We start from the raw sequence: 11,834 nt of genomic DNA on the forward strand, positions 1-11,834 counted from the left end.
GAATAACAGAGTGAAAATACCAAAGCAGAGACCAAGAAATTTAGATGAGATATCTTAATATAGACATACAGTTGTACCCATGATTATCCTAAATTTAGAGACACAGGAAACAGGCCAAGAGTTAGTAAAAGCATCTACAAGGTAGGTCTGGAGACCAGAGGAAAATGAAACACATAATTTAGGTGACAAAGTACACCACAGTAAAAAGTGGAAGCAAAATATTAATAAAAATTGAGGAAAAAAAGTAGAAGCAAGTGAAAAATACATTCCTCCAGGCCAAGAAACAGTATTGCATTCTCCGGGTTGGGTGGGGGTAGAGGCCAGGCTCACATTTGTTCCACTGGCCTGAGCAAGGAGAGGCAAGCAGAGAGAGAATCCAGAGAGAGTGACAGGAAGAAGACTGAAGCCTTTATACTATAGAAACTGTATTCCTTGTTCAGATTCAGGTTTGCAAGAAGAAGACCCAGTTGGTTTGTAGATTTGGTGGGAAGACTCCAGGGCGAGTCTACCTGACCCATCTATTTTGGTAGCATGCTGTACTGTGGGCAGCAGTAGGGACACTATAGATCAATCCAATTATACACAAGTTTCTTTTCCTCTAAGAGTTCTATTCTTTTGCTAGAGCAAATTGGCATGTGGGGTGGCATCTCCTAGTTCTCTCTGGGCCCAAATTTTTATTTCTCACAGGTCAACAAAGCCACAGCTGGAACCACTGAGGAACTGGGAAGATAGCAAGAGTGCCCTGTCTATGCTGTACCTGATCATCAGTGTCATGGTGTAGGAGATAGACTCTAAGGATACTCAATACCTACCAAAGCAGAGATCCAGAGGCTTTTAAGAACTCATTGCTGAAGTAGACTTAAAACTCAGCCACTATGGCTCAGAGAATTTAATGGAAGGGGGGATGGAGAGATTGTAAAGAGCCACAGGTTAACACATCATGCTCAGAAGCATTCCATCCAATATTAACTGACTATTGATTCCAAAATACGTAAACCACAACCCCATGGTGAATACCTTTCAACCCATGGAGGAGTGTCACCAAAAGAATGGGTACAGGGACAAAGCAAAAGAGGGTACCAATACATGATGTATCCATATGAAACATGTTAATAATAATAAAAGAATTGTATAAATCACCTGCCACTGATGATGTTATTTTGAGAAAATATGTACCATCTCTGTGGAGTGTCATGAGAGTTAATGCGTAGACAATGGTCCATGAGGAAAGAACTGATGTCAGTACTAGACTTGGAGAAATATTACAACCTGGGTTTTAAAATAAGTATTGAAGTAAAATCAAAAAGGTGAATCACCACCTCAACTTCTCACCTTAATATTGCTTCACCATTTCTGCAGGGACTCATTGGCCTTTCAGTATGATGACATATGAGTCACTGCCAAGCCTGTACTGGCTTTAGGAAGCTACATGTATAAATTAAATGTTTTGAGACAATGTCAGTGATAGTGGTGCAAAGTAGTCTGAATTCATGTCCCTCAATAAACTCAAATGTTTTATTAATGCTTGTAACATAGATTTCAATCCACATGGCTAGAAGAGGTGCAATGTAGGTTGCTCCTACAATTCAGCTCTAAGGTTTTACTGGGGGCAGACCTGAATTCCTGTCTAAGGTATGCACAATGAGTTCTACTTTGGTTCCCTGTAGTTTACCTGATGATTTTGCTCTTGTTTTTGGTGGTACTGGTGTTGGTTTTTCTCTTTCACCATTAAGGAACATTCCCTGGATCTGTCACCTGAAATAAATCACTTCTTCTCATGAACTACGTCTGGTTTGGAGGTTCATCCACCAGAGTGGAGCTGAGGAAAAAAAGACAGTAATGATATTATGTGAGAGTGCCTCCTTGCTTGGGTGAAACTCAGGATATGTCTTAAATTATGAAGAGAGGAACATAGAAGAAAGGAGAAAACAGTATTTTATATTTTCTATACTTTGGTGGAAAAGAATTTCAAATAATGCAAAACCACATAAAACCCAGTATTAACCATCTGATCCATCTTTTAAAATTAGATTTGTACTCACTGAATACAGTTAAGTTGGTACCATTGTTAGGCTCATCCATGTCCTACAACTTCTCCCTAACCCCTCCTTGTTGAGGTATATGGGCCATGCATTGTGGGATTAGCCCACATTTAGGGTAGGAGAAATGTATCTGCATATCATGACCCAATGTGTGGCTCTACCATTCTTTCCACTCCCTCTTCCACAAAATTGCCCTGAGCCATGTTGGGTTCATTTTTGGTTTGCTTCAGTGATGAGGTGTTGGGGGCCTCTGGGTCTCTGGATATCTTATTTGGTAGAAATTGATTGTTCTCTGTGTCAATCTCCTTCACCCTTGTGCTGGTACCCAGTTCACCAAGAAACCAGCACCCTTGCTTGTTACGCCAATTATTCTTAGTCTCAACTGGGGCTCTTTTGAGGTATGATAGTGTGGTTCTCTCCTCACTCTGCATCTATCTGAAAAAGAGAAGCATATTCTCCAAAGAAGAGTAAAGTTAGCACCAAACAAATGAGATAACCCATATTTTTTATAGAGAATTTAATAGTTGTAGGCACTCTTGTAGCCCACAGTTGGTGGTAGCTTAATAATGGAGGATGTGCTCATGTTTGGATATGGTTCTGAGTTGTTTCCCAGCTCCAGCTATGGGTCCCGTTCCACTGAGGGGATCAGTTAGCCAAATTAAGAGCATTTGGTTTCCTACCATGGATATGTGTCACTATTGCACTTCTGTGAGCATTATGGCAAGTTATTTGCTGCTAAGTAGGTTAGAACATGAGTTGCTTGGACAGATATTGGTCATTTTCCCCTAGTCACCCATGTAGCACTTTCCGGCACTAGACATGCTGACTGTCTGGGGACTGACTCTCTCCTGGCTTCCAGCCATGTCATTCCATTTTACGTGTCAGCTGCATATGGAGTCTTAAGCAATAGGGTCTTGCCACTAACCTTTGGTGGGTCATCAAGTACCCTGACAGAAATCTGTCTTTCTCTTAGGAAACCTTGTAGGGCTCTCTGATCAAAAGCTGGTGGTAGATGAGAGCCACATGCTGGTACTGGGAGTCATAGGTCAGCACCCACTAAGAAAAGGAAGAAAAAGTTAACTAACATAAAAGAGTTAGAAAAGAGAGAGAGAGATAGAGAGGCTGTAGAAGATTAATCAATCTTCATCAACCCTCTCTACTGTGTTGCTGCTCAGTTGTTCCATTTAAGGGCCTGGTGAAGGTTCAACCATTTGTTCTAGCTTTTAGGATGTAGAATCTTATGGTACCATTGCAATTTGGGTCTAGATTTGTGTTTTGCACCCCCTCCCTTGCCCTTCCCTTCCTTCCCACCCATCCTATTGTCTAGTCCTCAAAATGCTTGCTGAGTATGTAAGGCATCTTTGTTAGATTCAGGGTAGATGTTTAGATAAGTGAGACTATAAGGCGATTATCTTTCTGTGATTGGGTAAGGTCACTGAGAATTATCTGTTCTAGGTTCAACCATTTTTCCTCAAATTTCAATGTGTCATTTTTTTCTTAGTGCTGTATATAATTCCATTGTGTAGCTATACCACATCTTAGTTATCCATTCTTCTACTGATGGACATCTGGATTGATTCCCGCTCTTAGCTATTACGAATTGAGCCACTATAAACATGGTTGAGGAAATATCTCTGGCCTTTGGTTTAAAGGTTTTAGGGTACATACCCAGTAAGGGAATAACTGGGTCTGAAGGTAACTCTATACTCAGCTTTTTCAGGAGTCTACATATTGCTTTCCAAAGTGGTTGTACCATCTTACATTCCCACCAACAGTGGATGAGGGTTCCTAATTCTCCACATCCTCTCTAGCATTTATTTTCGTTTGATGTTTTGATGTTTGCTATCCTTACTGGGTTAAGGTGGAATCTCAAAATTGTTTTAATTTGCACTGCCCTGATGATTAGGGATGATGAATATTTTCTTAAGTGTGTGTATGCCATTTGTATTTCTTCCTTGAGAACTGCCTGTCCAGCTCTTTGCTCCATTTTGTGAGTGAGTTGTTTGACTTTTTATTGTTTAAGTTTTTGAATTCTTTGTAGATTGTAGAGATTAGGACTCTGTCAGTTGGATAATCAGTAAATATTTTCTCCCACTCTGTGGGTAATCTATTAGCCTTGCTTATTGTTTGCTTGCCTATAAAGAAACTTTGCAGCTTCATGTGATCCCATTGATCGAGTGAATGTTTAAAATCATGAGCTGCTGTGGTCTTGTCAGGAAGTCTTTTTCCATTCTTATGTTATGGAAAGTTGTTCCTATATTTTCTTCCAGTAGTGGATGAGTTTATGTTCTTATATTGAAGTCTTTGATACAGTTTGACTTGAGTGTATTGCCTGGCAAGATGTGCAGAGCAAATTTCAGTTTCCTGCATATGGTTATCCAATTTGTCCAGCACCATTTGTTGAAGATGCTGTCTTTTTCCAGCCTGTATTGTTAGGGCCTTTGGCAAATATCAAGTACCTGTACTTTATTGACCCAAAGTCTGGGTCCTCACTTCTATTCCATTGGTTTATACTTCTGTTTTTATGCCAGTACCATGCTGCATTTATTACTATGGTTTTGTAATATACCTTTAGCTCAGGTATGGTGATGCCTCCAGAGGTATTTCTTTTGCTGAGGAAATGCTAGGATATCTGAGGCCTTCTACCCTTCCATATAAAATTTGTGATCATTTTTTTTTCTACTTCTGTGAAGGACAATGTTGGGATTTTAATTGGAATTGCATTAAATCTGTATATTACCTTTGGTAGGATTGTCATCTTCACAATGTTAATTCTGCCTATCCAAGAGCATGGGAGGTCTTTCCATTTTCTCAAGTCCTCCTCAATGTATTTTTTCAGTGATTTTATGTTTTCTTTTTATATATCTTTCACTTCCTAGGTTAACATTATTACAAACGATTTTATTTTTTTGTTGTTGCTGTTATTATTATTGAAAATGGGACCATGTCCCTTTTTTTCTTTCTCTGTATTTTTGTTATTTGCATACAGAAAGGCTACTGATTTTTGTGCATTGATTCTGTGTCCTGCTACTTTGCTATAGGAGTTAATCACCTTCAGGGATTTGGGATGGAGTCTCTTGGGTATCATGTCATCATTGAATAGAGGTAACTTACCTTCTCCCTTTCCAAATTGTATCCCTTTTATTCCTTCCGCCTATCTTATTGCTTGAGCTAGGCCTTACAGTACTATATTGAAGAGCAGAGGTGAGAATGGACAACCTTGTGTTGTTCCTGATCTCAACAGTAATTCCAACACTCTCCATTAAGTATTATTTAGGCCTTAGGAGCTTTGTATATTGCCTTTATTATGTTAAGATATGAACTGACCATGTCAATTCTCTCCATTGTTTTGATCATGAAGTCATATTGTATTTTGTCAAAAGCCTTTCCTGCATCAATAGAAATGATCATGTGTTTTTTGTGTTTAGCCTTGATTATGTGGTGTAGTACATTGACAGATTTCCATATGTTGAACCACCCCTTTGTTCCTGGGATGAATCCCACTTGATCAAGGTAGATAATGCTATTGATATCGTGTTGGATTCAGTTTGCGAGGATTTTGTTCAGAATCGGTACATCTAAGTTCATAAGGGAAGTAGGCTGGTAGTTTTCTTTTCTTGTGGCATCTCTGCCTGGTTTTGGAATTAGGGTGATACTAGCTTCATAGAAGGAGTTGGGTACCTTTCCCTGTTCTCCAATTGTGTGGCACATTTTGAGGAAGACTGGTTTGAGTTCTTGCATGAAGGTTTGTTAGAATGCAGCTGAGAAGCCATCTGGACCTGGACTCTTCTTTTTGGGGAAGTTTTTTATTACTTTTTCAATTTCAATATGTGTGATAGGTTTGTTTAGGTGGTTAATCTACTCTGACTTTAGCTTTCATAGATGGTATCTGTCCAGGAATTTATCCATCTCCTCCACATTATTCAGTTTTGTGGAGTAGAGGTTATTGAAATAAGTCCTGATCATTCTCCCAGTTTCACTTATGTCTGTTGTGATCTCTCCATTTTCATTTTGAGTTTTGTTAATTTTTAGCATATCTTTTTTTTTTTTTTTTCCTTTTCGATCAAATTGGCCAGAGGTTTGTCAAGCTTATTTATTTTTTCAAAGAACCTGCTCTTTGTTTGGCCATTTTTCTTGATTGTTATCTTAGCTTCCAATTCATTAATTTCTGCTCTCACCTTAATTATTTCTTTCCTTCTGAAGCTTTTTAGGTTGAAATTTTCTTTCTTTTCCAGTGCCTTTAGGTGGATGGTTAAGTTATTGATTTGGAATTTCGTTGTCTTCATTGTGAAAGCATTTAGTGCTATGAATTTTCCCCTGAGGACCGCCTTCATTGTGTGCCATAAGTTTTGGTACAATGTGTTTTCATTATCATTCATTTCTAGAAATTTTGCAATTCCAGTTTTATTTTGTCCACTATCCATTTATTGTTTAACAGTGTGCTCTTCAGTTTCCACGCACCAGTGGTATTCTTGAAGGGTCTATTGTTGTTAATTTCTAGCAATATAGCATTGTGATCTGATATCATAGAGGGAATTATGTCCTTCTTCCTAATTTTTTGGACACAGGCCTTGGGACCCAGTGTATGATCTATTTTACACAATGTTCCATGGGCTGCTGAGAAGGATATGTAGTCTGGATTTGGGATGGAAAGTTATGTAGATGTCCGTTAGTTCTAAGTTGTCTATCCTTTTGTTGCGCTCTCTTTCTTCCCTGTTGAGTTTCTGTTTGTATGATCTGTCTATTACTGATAATGGTGTGTTGAAGTCCCCAACTCTGATGGTGTTAGTGGCCATTTCTGTTTTCTTGTCAAGTAGGTTTTGCTTTATGAACTGTGGTCCTCCTCTCTCTGGTGCATACAGATTTATGATTGTAATATCCTCTTGATGGATCCTTCCCTTGATAAGTAGGAAGTGGCCTTCTTTGTCTTTTTTGCTTATTTTTCATTCAAACTCTATTTTATCTGATATTAATATACCTACGCTTGCTTGTTTCTTATTCCCGTTTGCTTAGAATATTGTTTTCCACCCTTTTACCCAGAGGAGGTGTCTGTCTTTAGTGGTGAGGTGGGTTTCTAGAAGACAACAGATTGAGGGGTTTAATTTTATGATGCATCTGGTTAGTTTGTGTCTCTTGATGGATGAATTTGGGCCATTATTGTTTAGGCTAATGACTCTGAGGTTTGATTTGATCCCTGCCATATTGTGTTGGTATATGTGGTTTGGTGTTTTCATGGACTTTGAATTATTTTGTGCTTTCTCTGAGTTTGGTTATTGTGATATGCTTCTTATAGGCATTTGAGTTTGATTATTTGATTCTTCCATGAGGAGAATATCCTGAAATACTCTCTGGAGGATTGGTTTTGTGTTCATATAATTGTAAAGCTGAGTTTTGTCATGAGGGATACTTTTGCTGGGTACAGTAGTTTGGGTTGGAAGCCATAGGTTCTTAGACTTTGCAGTGTTTTATTCCAGACCCTTCTGGCTTTCAGGGTTTCCTCTGAGAAGTCTGATGTAATTCTGATGGGGTTACCTTGAAAAGTGATGTGCTATTTTTCCCTAGCTGCTTTTAGTATTTTCTCTTTGGTGTCAAAGTTTAGAGTTAATGACAATATGTCTTGGAGAGTTTCTCCTTTAGTCCAATCTGTTTGGAGTTCTGTTAGCTTCTTTTATCTTGATGTGCCTTTCTTTTGAGATAGTTGGAATGTTCTCTTTGTTTATTTTGCTAAATAAATTCTCCATGTCTTTGTTGAATTTCTGCTCCTTGTGGTATTCCAATGTTTTGAATATTAGGGCATTTACGGTTATCCCACAATTCCCTCATGTTCTGTTCACAGACATTTTTGAACTTATTGTTCTATGTATAGTTTCCATCCCTTTGAAAATCTCCCTTTGCACCTAATTTTCTGATTTTCTTGATGATTCTTGGAATTCATCCTTGCATTTCTTTATGTCTTTAGTTAGCATCACCAACTGATTTTTGAAATCCTCTTTTTTTCAGTCTCCTTCATATGTCTTAACTGTCTTTGAATTCCTTCCATTTTCTTATTTATCAGATCTAGTCTAGTAATGGCAGCATCCACAAGATTATTTGTCCTTTGTTGCTTTTCTACAAGTTCTAGCAGTAGCTTGGTCAGGGTTGCATTGCTCATAACTTCATTTTGATCCTAATGACTCTTCTATGTGTGTGGGCATGTAGGTGGGTGGATCAGCCTTGGCTCAAGCACAGTGGGAAGCTGAAGCAGTCTGAGGCAGTTGCCAAGCAGTCTGGGCTCTGGCTCTCACTTGCCAAAGCCTCCTTAGCTTCTGCCTGTCTGGGGTGCAAATTTGCCTGAGCACTGATGTGGTAATGCAACAAATCTGCCTGCACTGCCCCTAGGAGGGACACTGAAGTTCCAAGCACCAAAGCAGCATAAACTCAGGTGCTGCCAAACACTGGGACCTGGAAGCAGTCTGAGCTCCTCCACACCAGGACAATGGCAATCAGTTAGCACAGACAGGGAGGCCCTGGCACCTGAGCTGAGGCAGGCAAGCAGGCAGAGAGAGCCTGAGCTCACATGGGCAGTTAGAGTGGGCCTGGGCTCATGCATGAGCAGTAAGTGAGCAAATGAGCCAAGCAGGCTTAGCTTGCACAAGCAGGGATCAGCGTGGTGATGAAAGTGTGGAGGGAAAATGGGTCAAAAGATCCTGAGCTCCAATGAGCCATCAGATAGAGCCTGCCCAAGGTCACTCAAGGGCAGGGGTAGCAGGGTGATTGCCCCTGTGCAGTGAGACAAGTGGAACTATATTGACTATATTGGCCTGGGACCCTTTTCCTACAGTAAGTGTAGGAGTATCCTGAAGCTGGGACTGTGGATACAGTGACTGCATAGGGGTTGGGAAGGACTCATGGGTTACCCGGACCCAAAGGAATCAGCAATTCCCTGTTTTTCCCCTCTGTGTCCTCCCAGTATTGGAGATTGTCCCCCCCCACCACCATTAAAAGACCTAGTGAACCCTTAATGTCTTGCCTTTCTTCCCTGGGGATGTGCAGCAAAGTTAGCCGGTCTCCATCTTGCTTTATATTTTTTATTTATTTTTATTTTTTGATGAAAGACATTTTGACAGGAATAAGATAGAATCTCATAGTAGTTTTAATGTGCATTTCCCTGGTAGCTAAGGATGTAGAACATTATTTTAGATACTTACATACCATATGTATTCCTTCCTTTGAAAACTCTTTATTTAATACCATAGCCCATTTTTATTTTATTTTATTTTATTTTATTTTATTTTATTTTATTTTATTTTATTTTTTATATTTTATAATTAACAACATCTGGGCTGGAGAGATGGCTTAGTGGTTAAGTGCTCACCTGTGAAGCCTAAGGATCCTGGTTCGAGGCTCGATTCTCCAGGACCCACGTTAGCCAGATGCACAAGGGGGCGCACATGTCTGGAGTTCGTTTGCAGTGGCTGGGAGCCCTATAGCGACCATTCTCTCTCTCTCCCTCTCTGCCTCTTTCTCTCTGTGTCACTCTCAAATAAAAAAAAAAAAATTAACAACATCCATGATTGTAAACAATATGTGCTCACTTCAGCCACACATATACTAAAATTGGAATGATACAGAGAAGATTATTATGTCCCCTACATAGGGTGACACACAAATTAATGAAGCATTCCATAGCCCATTTTATATTGAATTGTTTTATTTTTTATTATTCAGTTCTTTTAGTTATTTTCTTTATTTTTTTGTTATTTATTTATTTATTTGAGATAAATGGACAGAGAGAAAAAGAGGCAGATAGAGAGAGACAGAGAATGGGCAAGCCAGGGCCTCTAGCCACTTCAAATGCACTCCAGACTTGTATGCAGCCTTTCTGTGAGTTCTTTGTATATCCATGATCTTAATTCTCTGTCATATGTACAGCTGACAATGATTTTCTCCCATTCTATAGGTTGCCTCTTTGTTCTATTCAGTGTCTTTTGGTGTACAAAAGCTTTGTAATTTCATGAATTTTCAGTGGTTGATTAGAACTTTGTTCCCTTCCTTTTATTTTTGACTGTATTCATTTAAGTAAATATTGTTAAGTTGTTAACATTATCTTAAAACAATTTTATTTATAGAATGCATTTTAAACAGGTTCAGCCACAGTACCTTTTCTACTTTCTCTCCCACTTCTTCCAGACAACTTCTTTTCCATACTGGTCTCCCTCTTATTTCATGCCTTTTCTAGTGACCCACACATTAGCATTGTTTCCATGAGCAAGGGAGGATATATTTACAGGAGCATTTACAATTTACCTGTTGGTATACCACTGGAGAAAATGTCTCCCTTCCCCCAGCAAATATTGTCTGCATTAACTCCTCAGGAATGAGCAAGCACTCTTTCCTGATGAGCCATCTCCTGAGACCTGAAATCAACTTTTAAATACAATATACAAACTAAATCATATGGTTCTTGTATTTCTCTTCCTAACTTACTTTACATATAATGATGTCTTCTGGGTTCATTCATGTTATTAAAATGCTAATAATTTTGGAAAATTAATTCCAGTGAGATTGATTTAGATTCAATACCTGAGAAAGATTTCAAAACAATGTTTATAATTATGTTCAAAGAAAATAGAGAAGATATATTTTTAATAGAGGGATTATTAAAGAATGACATTCATTAAATGGATAGATGATCTCATGTGTAAATAGGAAATTATATAAATGCATGTTGGTGATAATAGTTGCAGCCAAAAAGCATTAATTTTAGAAAGATCGGATTGATAGTCAAACGAATATGCATATTGAATGATATTTAGAAAATACAATATATTGTTGTGCATGAATCTGTCATTATATGAATAAAAATTTTAATATTTTGATCTATAATTCTGTTACTCTTTCTAAATATATTCTATGAATAAGTATTTTATATAAATTCTTACATAAGTAATTGTCCTAGAAACTCAGGGCATCTGCTTGGCATACAGGGAGGACTATGAACGCTTTCTGAACTCAAAGATCTTGGAGGACATTACAGTGTGAGAGAACAAGCTTGCCACGGACAGCTTACTTTTACAACAGAGCCACTGTGTATTAACCCACTCACCGACCAGTCTATATACATGTCTGTTGGGTTCCAAGGTCATTTAAGGGAAGGAAAAGTGGGCAGTTGAATGTGTCAATTGTTAACAGGATGGCTGCAGAGGAGGTTCAAACCTCTGGTCATGGATGGAGGGAATCCTTGGGTCTCAATCTGGGCATTATTTAGGTGAATAATTATTCAGATGACCTAGAGTGATGTACAAAAGTTGGTCAGTTTAACTCCATATTCATACCTTCTCTCTTTTCAGTTGTGTTCCTCTGTCACGATCATGCTCTATCATGATTTTACCTCAATCTCAGATTCACTTGGAACATAAGTGTTATTATATGACTGTGAAAGGTCACCCACAGCCTCATATGTTAAACCCTTGTCTCCAATCAGATAGCAGTTTGGAAAAGATAGACCACACATCATTGTGTTAGGAAGGAGATACTGAGGGTTAATATTAAAGTTCTTTATCTGTGAATACTGGTGCTTTCTCTGATCTCCCACTGTAGGTGCAATTTGACCAGCAGGCCTGAAGCTTCTCTGCCAGGCATTCTAAGCCTTGATGGGATGCATCTCCTCAGACAGTTAAGCAGAATAAACTACTTCTCCTTTATATTATGTTTCCACAGCAATGAGAAAAGTTTATCTATATCATCTATATCTATATCTATATCTATATCTATATCTATATCTATATCTATATCTATATCTATCATCTATCT

General features: G+C 38.5%; 1 non-coding gene across 1 annotated transcript; it reads left to right on the forward strand.

The window, feature by feature from the left end:
- Positions 1-9,608: 9,608 nt before the first annotated feature.
- Positions 9,609-9,719, forward strand: LOC123457250. The gene has a single exon (XR_006634955.1). It is a non-coding gene; the product is annotated as a U6 spliceosomal RNA (small nuclear RNA).
- Positions 9,720-11,834: the final 2,115 nt, after the last annotated feature.

The sequence above is a fragment of the Jaculus jaculus genome, unplaced genomic scaffold (genome assembly GCF_020740685.1).
Source record: "Jaculus jaculus isolate mJacJac1 unplaced genomic scaffold, mJacJac1.mat.Y.cur mat_scaffold_140_1_98673_arrow_ctg1, whole genome shotgun sequence".
Lineage (NCBI taxonomy): Eukaryota > Metazoa > Chordata > Mammalia > Rodentia > Dipodidae > Jaculus > Jaculus jaculus.